General features: G+C 39.5%; 1 protein-coding gene and 1 long non-coding RNA gene across 6 annotated transcripts in view; one reads left to right on the top strand and one right to left on the bottom strand.

The window, feature by feature from the left end:
• Positions 1-25,080, top strand: part of TBC1D4 (TBC1 domain family member 4) — a 640,377-nt gene that overhangs the window by 1,804 nt on the left and 613,493 nt on the right. The gene's annotated exons all lie outside the window — the stretch shown is intronic.
• LOC114487465 (uncharacterized) overlaps positions 6,500-25,080 on the bottom strand; it is a 32,682-nt gene continuing 14,101 nt past the window's right edge. The window contains exons 2-5 of one of the 5 annotated variants that reach the window (XR_008619074.1): positions 18,893-19,214; positions 15,655-15,874; positions 10,516-10,729; positions 8,508-9,628 (exon numbers count right to left, since the gene is read on the bottom strand). This is a non-coding gene — a long non-coding RNA (uncharacterized lncRNA). The other 4 variants (XR_003682575.2, XR_003682574.2, XR_003682577.2 and 1 more) reach the window with 4 other exon arrangements.

Raw genomic sequence — 25,080 nt, 5'->3', positions numbered from 1 at the left:
GGACCATCTTTACTGTCATTACTCTGAATTCTTTTTCAGGTAGGTTGCCTATTTCCTGTTCATTTATTTGGTCTTGTAGGTTTTTACGTTGCTTCTTCATCTGTGACATATTTTTTTGCTGTCTCTTTTTTTTTTTTTTTTTTTTTAATGAGTGGGATTGTGTTCCTGTCTTACTGGTTGTTTGGCCTGAGGCTTCCAACACTGGAATTTTTAGGCTGTTGTGTAGAGCTGGGTCTTGGTGCTGAGATGAGGAACTCCGTGAGACCTCACTCCAATGAATATTCCCCGGGGTCTTTCTCTGTTAGTCCAGTGGTTCAGACTTGGAGCTCCCACCTCAGGAGCTTTGGCCCAACCCCCTGGCTCATGAACCAAGATCCCTCAATGTGCGTGGGGTGGAAAAAAGAAAAAAAAAAAAAAGAACAGTAACAAAGTAAAAAATAAAATTAGACTGGGAAACTAACAGATATTTTAGGAAGAATATAAAAATAAAAATATAGATGAATCAACAACCAGAAGGTACGTCAGTACCACAATAGTAAAAAAGAGGAGGAGGGAAAAGAAAAGAAAAAAGAAGTGGCGGGAGGCCTTGGCTGTGGAGGGTGGGGCCTAAGCAAGGAAGAGTTTTGGGTGGTGGGCGGGGCCAATGCTCAGGACCCACGGGGCTGCAAAAAGCCCTGGGGGCTATGGGGGTGGGGCTTAGGCTCAAGGAACAGAAGGGGCCCAGGCGTGCCCCCCAGCCCTGGTCTCAGAAGGCAGGGGACCTCACCTGGGAGCCCAGCAGGCTCCCCTGGCCCGAGTGGGCAGGGCAATCAACCCCTCCACTCCTCTCCTGTTCCTCCTGGAGGGCCCCTCCCGCCTGCCTCTCCTGATCTCCCCAGCTTCAGGCGTGCCGATCCTGTCTGGCCTCCACTTCTCCTCCCCCCTCAGTCCCCTTCCATCCTACCAGTTCACTTTGGGGTTCCTCACGTCTTCTTGGGCATCAGAGTCCCCCACCAGCGGCCGGCAGGAGCCCTAGTTGTGGGGAGACGTTAACTCTTTGTCTTCCCACACAGCCATCTTGACTCCACCTCTCTAAACAAACTCTTACATAGAGTCCTTTATAGTCTTATATATAAAGTATATTTGAATGACAAAAGTAGTATTTGATTAGGATAATGTACTTTGCAAATTCAATTTTATAACATTCACTTATTATGAAAGCAATCAGAAGAGTGAGGCTGCTCTTTCTCCAACATTTGGAGTCAGGTTAGGATTGGTCATTGCTCCCTTATTTTAGCCAAGCATTCAGATGTTTCTGTTATTAATATTTTTAGAAAGTTCAAATATGTGACAGACATAGAAAAATAAATTTTATTCTGAGTTTATGTACAACTAAGTTAACCTGGTAACACAAGTTACTGTGTTAGATGGTCTCTTTTGAATTTAGATTTATAAAGCAGTTGTTAAAATATTTTATAAAACCACAGCAATCAACACTGTATGGCATTGCTCAGAAAAATAAACAGATCACTGCAATAGACTAGGTGGCCTAGAAATAGATCAAGATATTTGGGACAAAGATGATATTTCAGTTGGGTGAGAAAACAGGATTAATTTAATAAATGATACTAGCAGTCTCAACACATGCAAAAATAAATTCCAGATGAATTAATGATTTGACTATAAAAGATAGAAATTAGACGTTTTATAGAATATTTATGTTAACTAAGGCTTGGGAAGCAGCAACACCACAGCTATAACATAAAACATATATTTGAAATAGAATTAAAAAATTATATGTGAGAAAAAATGGGTCATAAACAAAGATAAAAGACAAATGCTAGGTTGATGTATAAGTTAGTACTTAGACGTCTGGAAACAAGTTGCTTTAAATATTTCAAGTAGGAAGAGATTTTATACAAGAAATGAGATGTTCACTAAACTGTCAGAAAGACTGAGGGAACAAGTCAGGAGAAATCATTGCTGGCTTTTAGAAAATCCGGTAGTGCAGGAATTTCAGGTCAAAGCCCTTGCCAGTAATCTCTGCAGAAAGCAGGATGTCACCTGGAAGCAACTATACAGGCCATTTCTGCCAAGTGTCAACATGTTAGAATGAAATAAAGGTGCTTGCTTTCTTCACCTTTTCTAGTTTCAGTGAGAGTGCCTCTCATTGGTGGAAGTTAAACCAGGACCCTGTTGACACAGGAATCTGGTCAGTGGAGTCTTTTAGTACCTTTGGAAGGGAGATTTAGAAAAGCAAGAAAGGTGCTGAAAATCCTACTCTGCTGACAGAAATAGGAATTATCATGGCCTTTTTTGCGAAGTGATAGCCATACACACATTATATAGAATTTCACAGTCCAGAAATATATCCTTTGGAGTAAAGCCACCAATACAGTAAGGCCCCTACATACGAACCTTCAAGTTGTGAACTTTCAAAGACGCGAACGTGCATTGCATGTCCAATCACATAAGTTAGTTCACCTGTCTGGTGTACATTGTCACGTGCATACATCCTCTGCAAGTGGTTGTGCTTTTGTGTACTTTACAGTACTGTATAGAGTACAGTAGTACAGTATCTTTATTTCAAGCCCAGGATGTCCAGAAGCAAGAAGGTAGATAGAATTGAATCCTTCATGGAACCAGAACCTGTGCTATCCGCGTCAGGCGTGAGTGAAATTGCAGCCCGCCCTCCGTCTCCTACTGCTGACGATCCTTCAGCTCTACCATCTCCCACCTCCTCCCCCTCCTCCAGTCGGTAACTCTTCTTGCCTGTTCCCTTGATGACAGCCCCTGTGTGCCAGCTGTTGTACTGTACTACTGTACTTTTCAAGGTACTGTACTGTAAGATTAAAAATGTTTTATTTTTTGTGTTTGTTTTTTATGTTATTTGTGTGAAAAGTATTATAAACCTATTACAGTACAGTACTATATAGCCGACTGTGTTAGTTGGGTACCTAGGCTAACTTTGTTGGACTTACAAACAAATTGGACTTAACGAACGCGCTCTTGGAACGGAACTCGTTCATATGTAGGGGACTTACTGTATATAAAAATATTTGCAAAATTGACTAAATGTTCATCCAGTTCCTGTTAGGACACACAGGAAGACTGCATTTCCCAGCCTTCCTTGCAATTAGGTTGGGACCTCATGATTGGGTTGTAGCCAGTGGAATCTGGGCAGAAGTGTCCTAACATACATCCAGTCTTTGTCATAAACCTTTCCTTCTCTTCCAAGCTCTCTCCCATGTTGACTGCTGGAAACGAAGAAATCTGAGCTAGGGAAACCATAAGATGGAGCCCCTGAATCACGATTGGAGGTAAACTCATAGTAACAGCCTGACTTGCACCAGACAGGGATGTGAGCTAGAAACAAACTCTTGTTGTGGTAAGCTGGTGAGATTTTTAGAGTGTTTGTTACAACAGCAAGTGAGCATAAACTTGAATAACACAAGATATTTGTATGAACAGAGGGAGGCCCCCATACCACAAAAAAAAAAAAAAAAAAAAAAAAAAAAAAAGAAATGGTTGAATAAATTCATCATATCTATGTTACAGCATATTGTATACCTGCCATTATCAATATGTATTAACAATACATCTGCTTTTATCAACACATATTGTTTCATAAAACTGTGTAAAATGCACTCAGTATATATTTGAATTCCTAATGGAAAATTAGGAAAATTGAGGAAAGATGTTTACCATGTTGTAAGCATTGATGGAGAGGGTATCTGGAGAGGGAGAGGAAGAGCAGTTAAAAAAATTTTTTTAAATCCATAATGCATTATAAGAAAATACGTATGATTGTTTTTAAGAAATACTTGATAAAAATGTTTGCTTTTTAATTATGCTTCTGAAAAGTTTTTATAGTTCTTTTTGTGGTACAGTGTATTCTTATTTTAACAAATGGTATAGTATGTCTCCAAATCAGGACAGACAAACCTGAAATACATCAAACGTAGGCCTCGCTGTGCTATAGAAATCATGACCGCAGCTGGGTCTGATATTTTGGCTGGTATCACTGCAAGAAACTTCATTTCTTCCACTTACCTTTGTTTCCTCTTCTGAGCCTCCCTGTTGGGAATTTAAGTCCCCTTCACACCCTGTCAGCATTTCTGCAGATCTCCTATGTGAATCCACTTTCTTTCTTGGTCCTCTGCTTGGTAGCATACTGTTGTGAGGAGCGCGGGTCCACTGCCTACTGCTGTCCACCCATGTACTCAGGTCCCACCAGCTTGAAGAGTTAGCCGACTGGTCATTCATCCTTACCAGCTGCCCATAGACTACTTTATTACCCACCCTCTGCATAGTAGCACATTAAAGATTTAGGATTAGGAGAAGGCAAAGTCCCCTTTCTATCCCTTTCTCTGTCCTTTGGGGTACCAACTTCATTGTATCCCCAGAAATCAAAGTAGAAACCTGCCCACCCAGTCTGGGTCAAAACCGCACACTTGCCTTCCCAGACTGTGCTTATGGTCTTTCCATCTCCCACTCACCCCACTTTAACACCCTCTATCTTCCTCCCCCTCCTGCTTTGTGGTGTTGCAAAGAGGCCCAAAGAAAGCCCTTGGCTCAAACACTGGGTGATGGATTTGATTAGAATAGATTTAAATTGCATGTTTAAATTTATCTTTTGAATTTGAAAGGCAAGTTTTTTTCATAATATAGTTTTACACTGTTTTCATTGAAGATGTCTATTTTGCTTATTATGAGTTTAATGAGCTTCACCTGGCTGGCCTGGGAATTAACCACTGTTTGTAATAACATTTCTGTGGGAAAATGTGTTTCAAGTTTCAAACACTTGACTTAAATGTAAACTTTTGGAAAATACTTGATTCTCAAGTTGGAAAATGTATTAATGAGCATTTAGTTTCTAAAAAGAAATAGATTATCCCCAAGGTCATCAAGCAAAACCCAAATATTTTCAGATATTCTGCTACCAAGACAGGTTAACATACATATCAGATTTATGTGGAAAGAAAGCAAGATAGTCACATTAAATTAAAGGCGTTGAAATTTCCATCATGCTGGTGCTTCATTTGTAAATGTACTTAAGCAGAATTATCTTTTCAAATAATTATTTACTTATTTATTATTATTTATTATTATTTTTTTATTTTTGGCTGCATTGGGTCTTCGTTGCTGCGTATGGGCTTTCTCTAGTTGCGGCGAGAGGGGGCTTTGTGGCACGTGGGCTCAGTAGTTGTGGCATGCGGGCTTAGCTGCTCCACGGCACGTGGGATCTTCCCGGACCAGGGATCGAACCCATGTCCCCTGCATTGGCAGGCAGATTCTTAACCACTGCGCCACCAGGGAAGTCCCTCAAATAATTAAAAAAATTTATTTTGTACTTTAGATTTTAAAAAATAAACTTTGTTTCTTTCAAGTTTTAGATTTATAGAAAAATTGCGAAGATAGTACAGAAAGTTCCCATATACCCCACACCATTTCCCCTATTAACATCTTATGGTACATTTGTTACAATTGATGAACCACTATTGATACATTAGGTTTCCTCAGTTTATACCTAATATATTTTTCTGTTCCAGGATCCCATCTAGGACATCATATTACATTTAGTCATCATGTCTCCTTAGGCTTCTCTTGTCTGCGACAGTTTCTCAGACTTTCCTTATTTTTGTTGACCTTGGCAGTTTTGAGGAGTACTCAAACTGGTCAGGTATGTTGTAGGATGTGCCTCGTTTGGGATCTGTCTGATGTTTTTCTGATGTGGAGTTATGGGTATCACAGATAGAAAGTGCATTTTCCTCACTTCATATCAAGGGTACATACTAGCAACATGATTTATGAGGGTTCATGTGGATGTTGATAACCCGGCTGAAGTAATGATTGTTTCTCCACCGTAAAGTTACTTGTCTACCTGCTTTTTTCCATACGTTACTCTTGGAAGGAAGTCACTACCTGCAGGCTATACTTAAGGAACGTGGAGTTATGTTCCCCTTCTTTTATGGTGAAGTATCTACATATTTTATTTGGAATTCTTCTGGGAGAGAGATTCGTCTCTTCTCCCCATTATTAATGTACTCAGTCATTTATCTATAACAGTACAAACTCATGGATATTTATTTTATACTTGGGGTTACACTTGAATACATTTTTTTCCTCAAGTCATTCCAACTTTGACTCTTGGAAGCCCTTTCATTTGGCTCCTGTGCCCCTTTGACACCCCCTTGCCAACTTAAAAAAAAACTTTTGAGCATTACTTTCTGACACTTATCACTACAAGATGCTCCAGGCTCACCTTGTGTATTTGAATCAGTCATTTCTCCCAAAGAACCCTCATTCTTTTTATTAGACAATGGTACTAGAAACCAAGGTCTGGGTGCTAGATAGGTTATGTATTGTAGATTTTGAGATCATTAAAACTTAGAAGTCTTTCATGATATTTGTACGTCAAATCATTATGCTGTACACTTAAACTTATATAGTACTGTATGTCAGTTATAGCTCAATAAAACAGGAAGAAAAAAAACCTTAAAAATTAAAAAAAAAACCCTTAGAAGTCTGATGCAACAACAACATGGTGACTATAGTTAACAATATTGTACTATATATTTGAAGGTTGCTAAGAGAGTAGATCTTAAAAGTTGTCACCACAAGAAAAAAAGTGTAACTACGTGAGGTGATGGATGTTAACTTATTGTGGTAATCATTCCCCAATATATACATATATCAAATCATTATGTTGTGCACGTTACATTAATACAATGTTATATACCAATTATATCTCAGTAAAACTGGGGGGAAATTTAGAAATCTGAAAGAAAGAGTTCTGCTGCTGAGATAGGTCAGACCACAAAGTCCAGCTCATGTTTTAGGATTGGTGAAAATGATGACCTGAACTCAGCTAATGTTATTATCACTTCAGTTTACAATTTGAACCAGCTAACAAACAGGGCAAGATAATATATATGAGATCATGGATGCAAGAGAGTGCATGTGTCTTCCCGGTGAGATGGGCTAAATAAGATAGTTGGTATGGTGGCTAGAGAGGGCTCCAGTCATCAAGGGCTCCAGGCTCCTGTGTAGTTGACCAGCCATTCTCAACACATGGCTTCCACCTTGTGAAAAACATGGCTGCTCCCGTTTGTATCATCATGCCTACATACCAGCCAGCAGAAGAGGGGGAGGGAGACGGAAGGGCATACTTCTCCATGTAAACTCACGTCCTGAGTGTTACACACCTTATTCTACTCACATTCCATTGGAAGAACCTATTCATATAGCCACTTCTAACTGCCAAGGAGACTAGAAAATGTCTAGCAGGGTAGCTGTGTGCCCAGTTAAAAGTTCTATTGCTATGCTACAGGGAGAAAAGGGATTCTAAGGAAAACCAGCCATCACTGCTAGTCTTCCTCCTTGTCCACCAACTACAGGCATCCTTCCTTCCACTTGCAGAACATGTTTATCCTTCCCAAGCGAAGACAATCCCAAAGTCCCACCATTCTGCATCCAGCCACAAACAGAACCTCTCTTCCAAAGGGACGTTCCCTCCATCTCTGCACGTAAACCTAGCCTGAGCTTCTCTCTCTTGCAGAATTTTGCCAAAAGTGGCAAGAAGGAGCCAATGCATCAGTGTTCTGCCATTTTTTCTAGTTAGTTCCTCTAGTGCAGTGGTTCTTACCTGGGGGCAGTCTAGCTCCTATAAGGGACATGAGGGAATGTATGAGGAAGGTCTTGATTGTTATATTGCCTGGGGCTAGTATAGAAGGTCATTGAATCATTTTCAGTTCATACTGCTGGCATTTTATGGGTGGGGAGCTGTACATCCTACAATGCCTAGGGTATTCTTGACCAACAAAAACTTATTCTACCCCAGATGCCAAGAGGACCTATGTTAAGAAACACTGCCTTAGAGCTATAGGCTCTATAAGCACGTGCTGCAACTTAAGTATCATATGATGATAGTTTTATCAGATGTTTTGCCATAGCATGAGTCACCACCGTTCTTGTCCACAGTATCCTCACCACCTGTTGCCCGACTGCCAGTGCCTCCTGTTACACGTTTTATTCCAGTAGCATCTCACTTTTAGGTACAAATTATGTATTAGGTTATCAGCTGCTGTGGTAGTAATCCCAAAATGACGATGGTTTAAATTAGACAAAATTATCATGTCCGAGCTGTTTTTTCTGCTTGAAGACATCAAGGACCTACACTTCTATCTTGTAACTACTGTTCTTACTGTACACCTTCTTCAATGAGTTCAGGGTGGTTGCACCAACTCCTGGCTTCACACACAAATTCCACTAGAAGGGATGCTTTAAGGGCACGATCCAGAAGTTGCCCTCATCTGGCAACAACCCATATGACTGTGGACAAGAGAACAGATAAATAAAGAGTGGTATGTTTTCACAATGGAATATTGTACTGAGAGAAAATTAATGAGCAAAAAGTATACATAACGTCATAAATCTTAGTAACATAATACTGAATATATGTATGTGAAAACATAAAGATAAATAAATAAAGGGAATGAAAAGCAAAACCAAGGTGACTGATTACCTCTAGGTTTCAAGACAGGGAGAAGTTAGAGGCAGGATAGAAGAGGAACCCACAGTAGGTGTAAATTACTGGCAATGTCCAATTATTCATACTGGGAAATAAGTTCATGGTGTTTATTATATCATTAAATAAACACATAAAATACATTAAAATAAAAGAGAGCTAGGTTTAGACCAATGATGAAAGTGTGCCACAAGCCAAGAACTACAATTAAATGATTAATCCAGTATTCGTCTGTGCTTCTGAAGTAATAAACAAACAAACATGCAGTAAAGCTATGATACATAGCATTTTGCTAGATGATATATTTGGGTCTACTAGTCCAACATCCCAAGAAACTCAGTCCGTCCAATGATCTTGCCTCAGGAGAAATGATTCATGCTGACCAAATTCAGTGAAGATGTGTATATAACTCAAAATATTTATTTATTAATTTACACTGAAAATATAATGGCTAAGTAGTCTATAGTAGTTATATTGTTCATTCATTCAACAAATATTTATTGAACATCTCTGAAGTGTCAGACACTTTGCTAATCACTTGGCATATAGTGGTGAACAGACAATTTTCACAGGGCTTATAATCTATTGAAGGAGTCAGATATTTAATAACTAATAATAAAAATCAGTGGGTCAGCCTATTACACAGTGTGGTAGAGTGGAGAATTTTTTATCCATTAAAAAATATATATTTATTTATTTGGCTGTGCCAGGTGTTAGTTGTGGCACGCGGGATCTTTAGTTGTGGCATGCAGACTCTTAGTTGCAGCATGTGGGATCTAGTTCCCTGACCAGCGATTGAACCCGGGCCCCCTGCATTGGGAGTGCAGAGTCTTAGCCAGTGGACCACCAGGGAAGTCCCCCTATTATCCATTTTGAAGACTGAACAAATGGAGTTAGTTATGTGACCTTGGGCAGGAGGTCTTCATGCCTTCCTGGCAGGATTTCATCACTGCTGTGGACCAGTGACAGCTGTGTCTCCCATTCGTCTCTTTCCAGTAAGTAAATAAGTAAGTAAAGGAGATTGAATTCTTCCTTGTGTTCTCCTGTCTCTGCTCCACCAATGTGTGTTGGGTGTGTAGGGGGTGGGCAGATATGTTGACTTTTGGTTCCAACATGGACCTGTATTTGGATATGATCGAGACAACTGTGCATCAAATGGAAATCCTGCACTTTGATAAAGATTTTTGAAATTTGTCAGTTTTCTGCCTTATTTGTCCTTTTATGGGCAGTAAGTGGCAGAATTACTATTTTACAATTAAAATTGCTGGCTCTCTTAAAATTAGAGACTAACATAATATTTGAAATGAAACAAAATACCACTTTTATTTGATAATATAAATTCTTTAAGAATCTCCCAAATATAAAAACATTGTTATGTATTACCTATCTCGTGGTCATTTTTGATGCAACAAACAAACTTCAGTAGTATTACAGTGCTTAAAATTATAGGTTGATTGATTGTTCAATATATACTGATTTAAAGTTTTATATTGAATTAAATAAGTAATGAAAAAGAAATGTTTTTAAAATCCTGAAGTGCTGGAGGTAGGTACTAAAAATTTTAAGACAAACTTTTTTTACAGTGAAATTTTCAACTGACTGCAGGTACTATTTTCTTGTTCCAAATGAAACATTTAACAAATAAGTGATGTGAGCAGTTTTATACATTTCTATTAATTTCATTCAAAGAGATATCTGTACCCCCAAGTTCATCGCATAGTCTAAACATTACATGCTCCGAACAAATGTGTAGTGTTTTCTGTGTGTGGGAATAAAAGTTCCTGTGGATATTTGCAGGCCAGAGGGGCATCCCCAGGCAGAAGTGACCAACTATTTCCTCAGCTGTTAAACAGGGATAACAACTCCTGGGATTGCTGTGAAAACTGAACACCATATGTAAAACATAGTAGACCCTGAAAACATATTAACACTCCTTGAGAAATGCAAATCAGAAGGGTGCTCAATGAACTTGAAATCAGGGAAAAACGGAATTATAATGCACCCACCTTCATGGATAAGGTGTATCTCTCCAGGAGGCCAAAGTACATCTGACAGCCGGTCCATCTAGTGCTTAGTGATAAATTGACTAATTTTCATTTTCCAGTATTAACTGCTTGCCCTTTTTTCGCTCTTCTTTCTTTAGACCTGTTACATATTCAGTCCTTTTCTTCCTTCCTTTGTGGCTTACCTGAAAACTTTTGAAATGTCTGGTAATAATACCTGCAATAAGAGAGTTAGAAAAACACTGGAGAAGTTAGGACACATTAAAATAAGAGTAGGAAAATAGTATAGCCAAGTTCAGTGCAGAGAAACATACGCATAGAATACTATCCTGTACAATGGTTTAGATTGGGTTGCAAATAACTATTAGTTTTCTAAAGTTAAAAAAACAAAACAAGGGGCTTCCCTGGTAGCGCAGCGGTTGTGCGCCCGCCTGCCGATGCAGGGGAACCGGGTTCGCGCCCCGATCTGGGAGGATCCCACGTGCCGCGGAGCGGCTGGGCCCGTGAGCCATGGCCGCTGGGCCTGCGCGTCCGGAACCTGTGCTCCGCAACGCGAGAGGCCGCGACAGGGGGAGGCCCGCATACCACAAAAAAAAAAAAAAAAAACAAACAAAACACAAAACAAACCGGAAAAACAACCCCCAACCACTCACGAGAGGCATGGTAAGATAAAAGTAAAACATATAGTTCAAGATACACCTAATTTAGTTAAAAGAGATCTGAATTTTGTCTATGGGTCCTGTCTCTTACAGAGGGTACTCTACAATGGGTCAGATGTGGTCTTGGGCAACATCATGACAACAACTAGAAGAGAATTCCTTATTAATGGTCTGTAAGGTTGCCTACACCATTGTAACCAAACTCAGAACAAGGTATAATTACAATCAATTGTACAGATTTCTTGACTTACAATGCTTAGGAAATCCTTAAGTTTTCATTAGTAATGCATTTAGAAGCTGTAGCTTATGTTGAGGTGCACATTATTAATCCTCAAATTAAGTGATTCTTTTGAAAGTAGATTAGGGGATTGTGTTGGGGGTACTCAAGACCACCCTCGGTTTTGGTAATTCATTAGGAGCACTCAGAAGACTCAGCATACAGTCATACTGATGGCTGTAGTTAATTACAGTGAAAGGATACAAAGTATAAGCGGCAAAGAGGAAAGGCACGTGGGGCTAAATCTGGGGTAAACGTGTGCCGGCTTCCAAGATTCCTCTCCCAGGGGAGTCATGTAGGAGGTGCTTAATCTCTCACCCAAGAAGTTGTGACCAATTGTGTGAAATGTTGCCAACCAAGAAAGCTCATTAGAGACTCAATACCCAGATTTTTTTATTGGGAGCTTATCATATAGGCACCCCTGCCTGTCATGTAGCCGAATTTCAGACTCCCAGAAGGAATGCAGAGGGTTCCATAACTGCATTGTTTGTACAAACAATTTCGGCACGGTGAGCCACTCCTATCAGTCCATGGTGGGAACACTCCTGGAATCCAAGTTCCCAGATGCCAACCAAGGGCCAACCTTGTCAGCTGGCCTTTTTAAGTATAAGCAGTCAGGAGTGCTATGTTAACTCTTTTCTGCACAGGGATAATTAAACACATCTAAAAAGTATAGAGGTAACTTGCTCAATAGCTTCTTATATATTGCCTAAAGAAGTAATCTACTTGCTTTTGTGCTAATTCATTAATATTAATATTCCCATGAAATGAATGATGCTAGTATAAATTTAGCCTATACCTTCTACTATACTGCTGAAGAATTTCAGAGTTTAAGTATTAAGGTTTTCAAATTTGAATAAGAAACTTATGTGCCATCATTTAAATGGAATTTTAGTATTTCACCTGTCATTCTCCAATGAGTGTGCTGATTTTACTAGTCCTCTATTTGATAAGGGGATCTGCTAGCTATTGATTTAACCACCATTTCATAGCACACAGAAATACTGAATATTACAAATCGCATAACTTGATTAACTTGATCCTGATTTACGCTCTTTTGAATTCCAAGTACCATAGGAGAAAACAGCTATTAATCTTTGGCTAGTTGCTATTTCAGCATATGAAGAACATTTGTTAAAGAAAAGCACTTACATATCTCATTGTGTTTCACACTTCTGTGCCAAGGTAAAGGGCAAAGGAATATTTAAGATGTGCTATTAAAGAACTGTTATTATCAAGAACATAACCGCAGGGTGTAGGCAGATTTTAGATTCTAAGCCATGATGACTAAGCAACAGGTTGGAGGAATTCAGACACATATTAACGTTCTGGCCCATAGGAGTTTCCAAATGAATGGCAGGGCAAATGGGAAACCCTAGAGAAGCAGACTGTTTACTGTCTCCTTCCAACATGTGCAAAACCCGTCACGCTGTAGAAGCAGCAGCTTAGTTTGCGGGATGAGGAAAGACAGTATTTTTTTATTTCTTGCTAAAAACACCACTCATAGTTGGGCGTGAAAAACCCCTTGCTTTCTAGTATGGACATCTAACCATTCATCATTTATATACTTGGTGTCTCCTCTGTAGCACATATACCAAGAGCCAAGGATACTGAGGTGAAAGCAATTGATCATGCCCTTGAGGAGGTAAGTTTTTTTCTGGCAGTGGTTTTCAGTACTATAGGGTGACTACAAAACAGCTGAGGAGTTTGTTCCTACCCATAAACATTTAGATATTGATCAGGGAAAGATTAGCTATTTATTAATAATTGTTGGAGTTGGGTGATGTGTATATTTGCGTTTGTTATACCATTGTCTTTTTTATTTGTGTGAAAATTTCCATATAACTTATTTTTTATATCCTGAGAATTTACCATGTTTTGTTAAAAAGTCAAAAGATATTAGTATCTTTAGTTCACAAATATATTTGTTCTTTCTCCAAGATGGGAGACCAAGATACATCATAGAGCAATTTTTATCATACAGCTGGCCTCAGTCATACATACTGCCATAATTAAAGTATACTTTGAGCCAGATAATGTGCTCTTTTTACTTTGATTTGTGATGCATGAATTGGTAAGCAGTTTATTCCATAATAGGCAGTAAAAGAAGCTTGTTTGACTCCAACAAATTTCTAAAAGTAGTTTTACGTGCAAATCATTAGGAAAAACTAACTTGACTAAAACATCTAAAAAGAAATTGACCATAAGACTGAGGGATATGTAAGGTGAACAGAATAAATAATCTAAACATTAAAACTCTCCCAAGTCATGGTGTACATCTGAAGATAGGAATTATACTCTAGTATATGTGAAACATGAATAAAGTTGTAAAATAATAAAATCAAGTGATCATCTTTTTAAAATACCTTATTATAAATTATGTACTAGTTGTTAAAACTCAAATAATAAAACTGAATATTGACTGAATGAATGGATGCATAAATAAATAGGTAGTTTTCTTTAGCCTCAGTTTAAAAGTCACATATCTAATTGTTCATCAGAAATGATCTTTTGGTTTCCACAAAGTTTTTCTTTTAATTTGAGAGTCTTTTTAAAAAACTGGAAGACCCCAAAATACTACATGTACATTCTCCAGTGCCAATAATTGGCTAGAGCTGAGTAGTAACTACCCCCTTTAAGATGGAGTTTCAATTCTTACATGCACGAGTACATGCCTGAGATTCTGTACATCTTGAATGTTCACAACAGTTTCTGTATGTTCCTTACACTTAAATGTCAGTTTGCATGGATATAAAACCCTTAGCTCACATTTTCTTGCCTTGAGTGTTTTGCATATGTTACTCCATTGTCTTCAGTCATAAAGGGTTGCTGTAAAAAGATCTGATGACAATTTGATATCACTTCCCTTATAAATGATTTGTGTGTTTTGGTCTAGATACAAAATGAATACTTCAAGTTTTTCTTTAAAATTCATTAGTTTTGCTAAAATAAGTCTTGATGTTGGTCATTTTGGATTAGTTTTTCCAGGTACATAGTGTGCTTTTCAAGATGTATGTTCAAGTTTTTGTTTTTTGTTTTTTTACTTCAGGAAAATTTTGTTGGATTATAGGCTTTTAATATTTGTTCTGTTCCATTGATTTGGTTCTCTTCTTTGGGCACTTCTGGTATGCATCTGTAGGAACTTCTCTGACTGTTTTCCATACCTGTCACTTTCTCTCAAATCCTTTTCACCTTTTTCTTCATTTCTTTTTGAATTTTAACATTTTCTTCCTTTTAATCTTCTATTTCTGTCATTATTTGTTGTTTTCATTTGTTCTTATGTTTCTTCTTATATATGCTTCCTTAAAAAATTTTAAATTATTTCCTGAGTTCTCTCATCTTTTTTCTCTACATAAACTTTTTGTATCACTAAATAAAGCACATTTATATACGAGAAAAACTCCTAAGCCCAAATGGTGAAGTACCCACTGCTGCAATGAATGCTTGCCACGGTCATGTTAACTCCAAAGAGTGGAGACTTCAAGATAGTTAAAACTCTCTAAACTAGAGAGAGAGCAGAAGACTGGCTGAAAGTCATACAGCGATTGTCAGATCTCCTCTACATCATGCTCAAAACCACCGAAGATGGTATAATAACTTCTAGAATTAGTGTCATGTTCCTGTTTGTTCAGGTGAGTTTTCTCCTGATCTTAATGATTAGAACAAAGGCAAGAGCTACAGAAGAGGCATTCCATTGATAAATATAGAACAATATCAGAACATCAAAGAGGAGGTAACATAGAAAATCTTGTTTTTTCAAATATCAGATGCTTTCGTATTGCAGTCGTATAGCAGTGGAGTAAGCTCCACCTTTCAAAGGCTTAATTCAGGGCTTCCCTGGTGGCACAGTGGTTAAGAATCCGCCTGCCAGTGCAGGGGACACAGGTTTGAGCCCTGGTCCAGGAAGATCCCACGTGCCACGGAGCAACTAGGCCCGTGCGTCACAACTCCTGAGCCTGTGAGCCACAACTACTGAGCCCATGTGCTGCAACTACTGTAGCCCACGCACCTAGAGCAACAAGAGAAGCCACCACAATGCGAAGCCCGCCCACCGCAACGAAGAGTAGCCCCCGCTCGCCACGACTAGAGAAAGCTCTCGTGCAGCAATGAAGACCCAACAGAGCCAAAAATAAATTATAAGAAAAAAAAAAAAGGCTTAATCCAAAAACTTTCTGTTGGTATCACACCAAACAAGGTTCACTGTACTTTGGCATCCTTCTTGAACCGTGAGATCCAGCTGGCTTTTTAGGGTGTTGGAAACCTTTATTTTGTGATCTCCATCACGGATTTTCAAAATGGCCAGCTATTTACTCAGACAGGTAGGCCCCTCGATCAATTTAGACATCAGCATCATTTTCTGGTGGCAGTTTTATATATAAGGATTTCTTTTTGCACTTCAACCTCTACCAGCAGGGGTTCTCGATTCCTGTAAGGAAGAGTCAGTCGTTAGGGGCTATAGCAACAAGTACAAACCCTGGAGGACCAGGGCTTACAGCCTCACTCGGTGCCTGGTTGTACTTTTACCACCTTGCTAGGTGTATTTTGCTTTACTTAGGCCTGTAATATGGTCCTTTCTCGGCTCAGAGGACTTTTGAACTTGCTTTGATTCGTCACAGTGGACATTTCCTTTTGCTGCACAAACTGCATTTCTTTCTTTTCATAGTAATTTCTAATTTTCCATCTCTGTTTGCACAAGATAACTTTTCTCAACCTTTTACCTCTTCTTTGCTTTTGCCTCTGTTTCTTCTGCTTTCTCACTGGCTTTTGTTCAGTGAAAGCTACCGTGTGCTTAATCTGCTGTTGCATGTCAGCACTGCAGAGGCTCATGGCAAAGGCAGAGTTAGCCTAGAGTGTAACGGGCTCAAGCTGATGTGTTTGAAGGGCCAGATGAAAGAACTGGCAGAGAGAAACTCAACAAAGGTTTCAGCTTCCTTGCTTTATAACCCCAGATTCTGGTTTTGCTATTTTTGAGTTTCTCTAATGCTGATTTATGTTATTCTTTCCTAGCTTCTATACTTTTCTTAATTTCTTTTAGCTTATTTTGAAATATTAGATTGTACAGTTTCACATTTGGTTGCCATGTCTTTTCGAAGTGTTTTTGTCATGGTTTGTGGGGATTTTATTCTGCCTCTTATTCTCCTTTTAATGATAATAATTTTGCATGGTACTTGGCCACGTGTTTTCTGTTGCTTATTTTGAAAATAAGTTTCCCTTTACTTTTTATGAGAGAGGAGGGTCCAAAAAGATAGATTTTCTAGCTTCCCTGTTCCAGGACTTCTGCTGCTGCTGTTTTTGCAAAGTAACAGGAAAAAAAAAATCGCCTCTTTCAGAGATCTGCCTCTCACTGCCTTTTCTTTTCTGTTTTAAATAGGAGAGCAATGCATCACTCTTAACAAGGGAGAATTACTTTAAAACAGGGAGTATCATAATGGGTAGCTGAGAGAAGAGTGGAATTTTAATCAAATGCACATACTGAGTTTAATGATCCAAAACAGAGGAATAATTCTCCTCTAGAGTTCTAGCCATAACCATAAAAAATACTGCCTGGTCTAAATAACTTTTTTCACATACATTAGAGCAAAGTGATGAGAAAATTTAGTAACTATATAATCCAGAGATGGCCCCACTGCTTCTCAGAGTGCTTCTAATTTCTCAGCCATCACTTTTGCTTCTCTCACCTTCTCTCTCCACATTTGCTGAAAATAAATTCCCTAGGCCACCTTCTTCAGTGTTTTCTCTTTACATAATCTCAGTACTAGATAATCAATTATTTGGCAAAGTTTTCTACGAAGCTACGTATGTTATTCAAGAATTTGTGTTGCATCCTCTAAAATTTTGTTGAGAACTGACTGAAAATTCCCTAGAGTTTGCCTAAAATACTTTATATACACATCATTTGTTGGTTAGGTAATGACTACAATGGACATATAGTTTATTCATTTTTGTCTTCAACTTTTGTGTTGAACAGAATATTGTACTATTTATCCTTATACAGATTTGGGAGTTCTTCTGACTGTTGTAACAAAACTGCCTATCTTATGACTATTTTCTCTTTGCGGGGGGTGTGTTAGGCTTTCTGGGTTATAACCTAATAGAGTTTCCTTGTTGAGGCCATGGGCTAAGGTCATACTGAGGTAGATTGCAAGCAGGATCTCCTCTCAAAGGGAGAGGTCCTTTCCACCATCAGGTACTTGGGTGAGTGGAGGGAATGAAGCCCTTAGGACTTAAGCAGGCCAGAGCAGGGGCTTGAGGGCAAAGATGACTCAAGCTCTGTGTGAAGAGGCTGGATAGACAATGAAGTAGGCTTAGCCCCCTTCTTAGACCTTACGCCCAGTTTGCTCCTTTGAAGGTTAGTGGGTGCCTTGGTGATAGGGTCAGTATCTGGCTAGGCAGGTCTCAGAATTGTAATGAGCTACGAAAAGTGTCCTCAAGTGGAACCATGGAACATTGTCCTGGTTAGGAGGCAGAATTGTCCAAGGTCATGGACTCCCAGGGAGCTCTGTACCAAATCTGGTGGAACAATGCCAGGAAAACAAAGGAGAGAAAAAATATCGAAGACTGTGGCTAAGAGTTTCAAGTGAGGGAGGAACAGGGAAAGATGCCAGATGATGGTGAGTTCACCTGATTCAGCCCTGAGGCCCTGTACAGGGAGTATATATACTGGGCAACCTCTTTCATGAGCCACCACGCATACTGCAGAGGCTGGCAGCTGCTTAAAGGAGCTTCTCTCTGAAGCATCCTTTCAGAACACAAGAGACTATTCATAAACCTTTTTCATTCTTCTCAGTCCTTCCAATCTACCACTCCTCAGATTTTTATTTTATTTTTCTCAGATGATCTCATCTTCATTTCACAGAGAAAATAGAAATCATCTAAAGGAACTTTCTCAAATTCTTGACACCACATCTACCAAATGAACTGCATCCACACCCATGTCCTCATTTTTTGCCTTTTTGATGGAAGAGATATTGTGCCTCCTGTCTACAGACAATTTCTTCACTTGGTTTCTGGATTAAATACCTCATTTCTTATAAAGGAATTCAGTCATTTATTTGGGAAAGACTTACTGAGCATCTACTTTGTACCAGATGCCATGTTCCATTCGTTCATTAACTGTTTTCTCTTTTGTAGATTCAGCTTCTCTCACTCCATTCATTTCTTCCCGATAGCATTTTACTGTGCTCAATACTCTCTACCAGTTAAAAACCAACTAAATGGAACCAAACTGAAAAACAGCCCCCCTGTCCCCCACTCCCTCCTTCAGCTACTAGTCTTTATTCTTCTCTTTAGAGCCAAGCATCTCTAAAATGTTGCCTATATTTAGCATTTTAATGTCTGCATCTCTCATTCATTCTACTTCTGCTCTTACTAAAAGTTATGTTCTCTGTGGTCACCAATAACGTGCATGTGGCTAAAAATGGAATGGAACCATTTCAGTCTTCACCTTATTTGATCTGTATGCAGCATGTAAAAATGTGGACCACTTCTTTTTCCACTGGGTTTCCATGACGCCACATTCTTCCTATGTCTCTGGTTTATCCTTCTCAGTCTTTTTGCATGCTACATTTTGGTCTGCATTTCCCTTAAATGTTGATGTTCCTCCGGGTTTCCTAGGCATCTTTCCTTCTCATTGTCAGTGCTCTGTGGTTGATGTCATCAGCTCTTCAGACTGAAATTATCATCCATATCATGTAAGAAAAACTCTTTGACGTTGTGTTTAGACATGAAGTTGTTGGAATCAAAAAGGTTATCTTGTTTAAATAGGTCTATAAGGAGAAAGCCAAAATAAATATGTTAATGAATCCTTATTAGCAATCTATTTCATTCTGATTGGGAACGTATTACAGCATAGGTGTGTAGAGTCAATTCTTACAACAGACATTCTAACAGATACAGTTTGATGCAATGCTGATGTAATTCATAAATACATTATCATAACAAACATGAAAAACAAACTTTGTAGTATCTATTGTCTTGAGTTAATGTTACATTTTGAAGGAGATGATGATGACTATGACAATGATTTTGATAATTCTTTTGTAATTACAAGTAGAATATCACAGAAAAGGTTCTCTTTGTCCTTCTCAGCAAACTGTCCAGAGATTCATATTTATGATACAGAAACTGCATACATAAATTCAACATGGCCTTCTCCCCACCTGGCTAGTGCTATACATTCTTTTGCATTTTTGATACCTGAATTATAAATGTTATTAAATCTCCTTTACCTAAAACCTGTGCTAGTTATTTTCCATTTGCTTGTATGGATACACTCTGCCCTTCTCTCCCTTGCCTTATGCCTTGGAAAATTGTCCTCTGAGGACTATGTCACTTGTGCCCCTTTGGCTTGTCCAGTGGCATATATACCAGCTGGAGATATAGCACAAGAGGAGAGCAAGGTCAGGGCATTTCTTCCCTGCCTGCTCCCTGCTCTGTGCCATGTCTCTGGCAGTAGCTGTGCTCCTCCCCAACTATATGTTCTGCTGGGCAGTGCCTCCCTCTAGGTTCCATTAACGCTGTTTCTTGGGGACTTCCCTGGTGGTCCAGTGGCTAAGACTCCATGCTCCCAATGCAGGGGGCCCGGGTTCGATCCCTGTTCAGGGAACCAGATCCCACAGGTATGCCGCAACTCTCCGCCACTAAAGATCCTGCGTGCCTCAACTAAGACCCGATGCAGGCAAAATAAATAAATAATAAATATTTTAAAACAAAACAAAAAACACTGTTTCCTACTCTTGACTTTTTAGTCATAGGTGTAATAATGTTTCCCCACTGCTGCAAAGCTCTCAGTGCCTCGATATTCCCTGTCCTCCTCAGTTCCGCCCACTCCTCGTTACTCCTTTCATTAAAGTCTTATTTGAATCCATCTAGGGTGAACTTGTTTTCTTTCTGGGAACCTGACTTTTATGATAGGGTTGTAAAACTAGCCCAGTGCTCTGCATCCTCAAAAGCACTTGTGTCAACAATTTTCTGCTTCTGTTAAAGATTCTCATTGAAAAACATTGTCACTTGGGGTCCCAAGATTTTGCTTATATTTCAACCAAAGCTGAAAGTTTGCATTTGTCATTTGGTATTTCATACATGCTAATGATTCTCAAATTTATATCTCTAGCCCAGATCTGTCTCCTAAATTTTAATTAATTAATTAATTAATTTATGGCTGTGTTGGGTCTTCGTTGCTGTGCGTGGGCTTTCTCTAGTTGCGGCGAGCGGGGGCTACTCTTTGTTGCAGTGCGTGGGCTTCTCATTGTGGTGGCTTCTCTTGTTGCAGAGCACCGGCCCTGGGCGCATGGGCTTCAGTAGTTGCCGCACGTGGGCTCAGTAGTTGTGGTTCACAGGCTCTAGAGCACAGGCTCAGTAGTTGTGGCACACGGGCTTAGTTGCTCTGTGGCATGTGGGACCAGGGCTCAAACCCTGGCACAACGTGTGCCCTGCGTTGGCGGGCGGATTCTTAACCACTGCACCACCAGTGAAGTCCTGTCTCCTAAATTTTAGAACGACATGTTCAACTCCTCTGATTTCTCTGCTCTGATATCCCACAGACACTTAAAATTCCAAATGTCCAATTCCAATTCATCTTGTATGTCCTTTGAGCAACTTTCTCAGCCTGTTCCAGCCTGTATAAAGTTAGGAACCCAGAAACTTCTTTACGATTGAATAGTCACGGTCCCTATTAGTCCAGGCTGGCAGTACTTTTGCTAGTACAATTCCCTTAAGAACTTTGGGAGTCTTCTATATATCAGATGAAAGTTTACTCCATGCTCTAGAAGCCAAAGCCACACTTGTTTTCAAGACAGTCTTCTCTTTTTAGACTAATTTACTGCTACTTTCAGATCAGGCTTCTGTGGACCTACATCTTTAAGCTTTTGAGAAGCCATTTTGTTCAGCCCAAGAAAGCACCAATTTAAATTCCTTAGAAGCCTTAGAAAAGTGTCTTCTGGCCATAGTTTTGATTTTATCCTTTATCTTTAGGCCATATCTTAATTTGAAAATCTTTTATTTGCTTGAGAAGCTGGAAATAAGAGCTTACATTCCAGACTGGCAAATTCTAGCCCCTCTATAATCTCTTTAAATTCTGCTTACATATTGGTCAGTTGTTTTCGGAGCCCATCTCTTTCTTGAAGCTCCTCATACTTTAGCTAGGATAAACACTCTCAATTTTCTTCCTAGAAATCTCTGCTCAAATCCAAAAGTCCATCAGGTTACCGGGTGGACTATCTTTCAAGTTACTGCAGGTGATACTTTTACCACTATATTATATGACATGGGTCACTATTTTTTAAGCTTCTGTAGTAGTTTCCTCATCTTTTTTCTAGTCTCCTGCAATCGTTTTCTTGCTATTTCTACTAAAGTTTTCCTTTTCATCTTCCACATGGTCTTGGAATCAACGTCACATATTTTAGAGTTTTGTTATGGCATGATCCCAATTCTGTATACTACATAATATTATATTTGCTTTTCCCTTGCCTGCATTTCTCATGTGAGGATGGCAAGTATGTTTCCAGTGCCTGGACCATAGTAGATTTTCAATAAATATTACTTCATAAGTAAGTAAATTAGTTCTTAACTGTTAAAGACCCTTTAAAGGCATCATTGTAAAGTTTTATCAAATCTCAATTATCCTAGTAACTATTACTCTAGTTCAGCTATCTTCTCTAGTATAGTATCTGTTTGAGTACAGTCTGTACAAATATGAGTAATAGCTCTTGTTTGAACCAAAATTCTTCCACCTACAAAGTGTGACCCTAAAAAAGACTCTTAATGTTTGTATGACTCAGTTTTATCATTTTTAAAATGAGGGAAATAGTGGTCCTTATCTCATACCATTTTTGTGAGGAACCTTGGTGCAGAGTGAGTATTCAACAAATGGTGGCTATTATTCTTATTTCATTTTTAGATCCATGCATAATAAACTTATAACAATGGTTGTTTCCAGAAAGAAAATGGGTATCTGGGGAAAGGAGTGGAAGAGAGACTTATATTTTGCTGTATTTACCTTTTTTTGTAACTTTCAAACTCTCTACCCTCTACATATATCACCTATTCAAAATAATTATTGGTTTGAAAAATATTACATGTATATTTGTTCATTTTATTTATTTATTTATTTTTTTGTGGTATGCGGGCCTCCCTCTGTTGTGGCCTCTCCCGTTGCGGAGCACAGGCTCCGGACGCGCAGGCTCAGTGGCCATGGCTCACGGGCCCAGCCGCTCCGTGGCATGTGGGATCCTCCCAGACCGGGGCGCGAACCCGGTTCCCCTGCATCGGCAGGAGGACGCGCAACCACTGCGCCACCAGGGAAGCCCTATTTGTTCATTTTAATCTCTATTATGTTAGTGGCTTGAGTGTTGCGTTTTCAAATCAGCAAGGAAAATATGGAATAATTCATCCATGACAGACTTAAAATAGATTTATTTTTAAGCTTCTTAGGGCCCATTACAAATAGTAATTAAACAGGAAGCATTTTTACAGGGGGACAGTTTTATTACAGCATACTATTGCTTTCAGTTGCAAAGATTTTCATTAGGTTCAAGAGAAAATAGTCAATAATATCAGTTTAAATCCACATAATTCTGAAGAGCAGAAATGTGAAATTCCACTTAGAGATAAAAGAGTGCATAGTGCAGAAAGTGTTTAATCTCTCCATACTAATATCTTCATTCAAATATACAGTATTTCATAACTTGTGCTTGACTGCATATGCTTGGCTGATGTGTAGCTGTCTGGCCTGAAATAGTGCATTAAATAAATGGTCATTTTAACCCTATTTGTTTTCATCCCTCAAATAGGTTTTATGACAACAGAGTTTTTCAGTTTTTCACTCGAGGCACTTCTGAATTAGGCAGTAAGACAAAAATGGGTATTGTAAAATTATAAAAAAAAGAGAAAAGTTGATTCCTCTGCAGAAATTTTTAACCTCTGGAGAGACTGGTTCAAGATGGTGGAGTAGAAGGACATGCACTCACTCCATCTTGCGAGAGCACCAGAATCACACCTAACTGCTGAACAATCAAGGACAGGAAGGCACTGGAACTCACCCAAAAAGATACCCCACATCCAAAGACAAAGGAGAAGCCACAATGAGATGGTAGGAAGGTTGCAATCACAATAAAATCAAATTCCATAACTGCTGGGTGGGTGACTCACAAACTGGAGAACACTTATACCACAGAAGTCCACCCACTGGAATAAAGTTTCTGAGCCCCATGTCAGCCTTCCCAACCTGGGGGTCCAGCAACGGGAGGAGGAATTCCAAGAGAATCAGACTTTGAAGGCTAGTGGGATTTGATTGCAGGACTTCAACAGGACTGGGGGAAACAGAGACTCCACTCTTGGAGGGCATACACGCAGGACTTCAACAGGACTGGGGGAAACAGAGACTCCACTCTTGGAGGGCACACACAAAGTAGTGCATGCATCGGGACCCAGGAGAGGAGCAGTGACCCCATAGGACACTGAACCAGACCTACCTGCTAGTGTTGGAGGGTCTCCTGTGGTGGTGGGGGAGGGTGGTGGTGGTGGCTATGGCTCACCGTGAGGACAAGGACACTGGCAGCAGAAGTTCTGGGAAGTACTCCTTCGCATGAGCCCTCCCAGAGTCCACCATTAGCCCCACCAAAGAGCCCAGGTAGGCTCCAGTGATGGGTCGCCTCAGGCCAAACAACCAACAGGAAGGGAACCCAGCCCCACCCATCAGCAGACAAGCAGATTAAAGTTTTACTGAGCTCTGCCCACCAGAGCAACAGCCAGCTCTACCTACCACCAGTCCCTCCCATCAGGAAACTTGCATAAGCCTCTTAGATAGCCTCATCCACCAGAGGGCAGACAGCAGAAGCAAGAAGAACTACAGTCCTGCAGCCTGTGGAACACAAACCACATTCACAGAAAGATAGACAAGATGCAAAGGCAGAGGGCTATGGACCAGATGAAGGAACAAGATAAAACATTAGAAAAACAACTAAATGAAGTGGAGATAGGCAACCTTCCAGAAAAAGAATTTAGAATAATGATAGTGAAGATGATCCAGGACCTTGGAAAAAGAATGGAGACAAAGATTGAGAAGATGCAAGAAGTGTTTAACAAAGACCTAGAAGAATTACAGAACAAACAAACAGAAGAATTAAAGAACAAACAAACAGAGATGAACAATATAATAACCAAGAAGAGAGAGAGAGAAAGGACCCGAGAGAATATTTGAAGAGATTATAGTCAAAAACTTCCCTAACATGGGAAAGGAAATAGCCACCCAAGTCCAGGAAGTGCAAAGTCCCAGGCAGGATAAACCCAAGGAGAAACACGCTGAGACACATAGTAATCAAATTGTCAAAAATTAAAGACAAAGAAAAATTATTGAAAGCAGCAAGGGAAAAACGGCAAGTAACATACAAGGAAACTCCCATAAGGTTAACAGCTAATTTCTCAGCTGAAACTTTACAAGCCAGAAGGGAGTGGCATGATATATTTAAAAGTGATGAAACGGAAGAACCTACAACCAAATTACCTGGCAAGGATTCGATGGAGAAATCAAAAACTTTACAGACAAGCAAAAGCTAAAAGAATTCAGCACCACCAAACCAGCTCTACAACAAATGCTAAAGGAACGTCTCTAAGTTGGAAACACAAGAGAAGAAA

This window comes from Physeter macrocephalus, chromosome 13 (genome assembly GCF_002837175.3).
Source record: "Physeter macrocephalus isolate SW-GA chromosome 13, ASM283717v5, whole genome shotgun sequence".
NCBI lineage: Eukaryota > Metazoa > Chordata > Mammalia > Artiodactyla > Physeteridae > Physeter > Physeter macrocephalus.
Note: the sequence above shows the minus strand (reverse complement) of the source record. Positions and strands in the feature narration are given on the sequence as shown.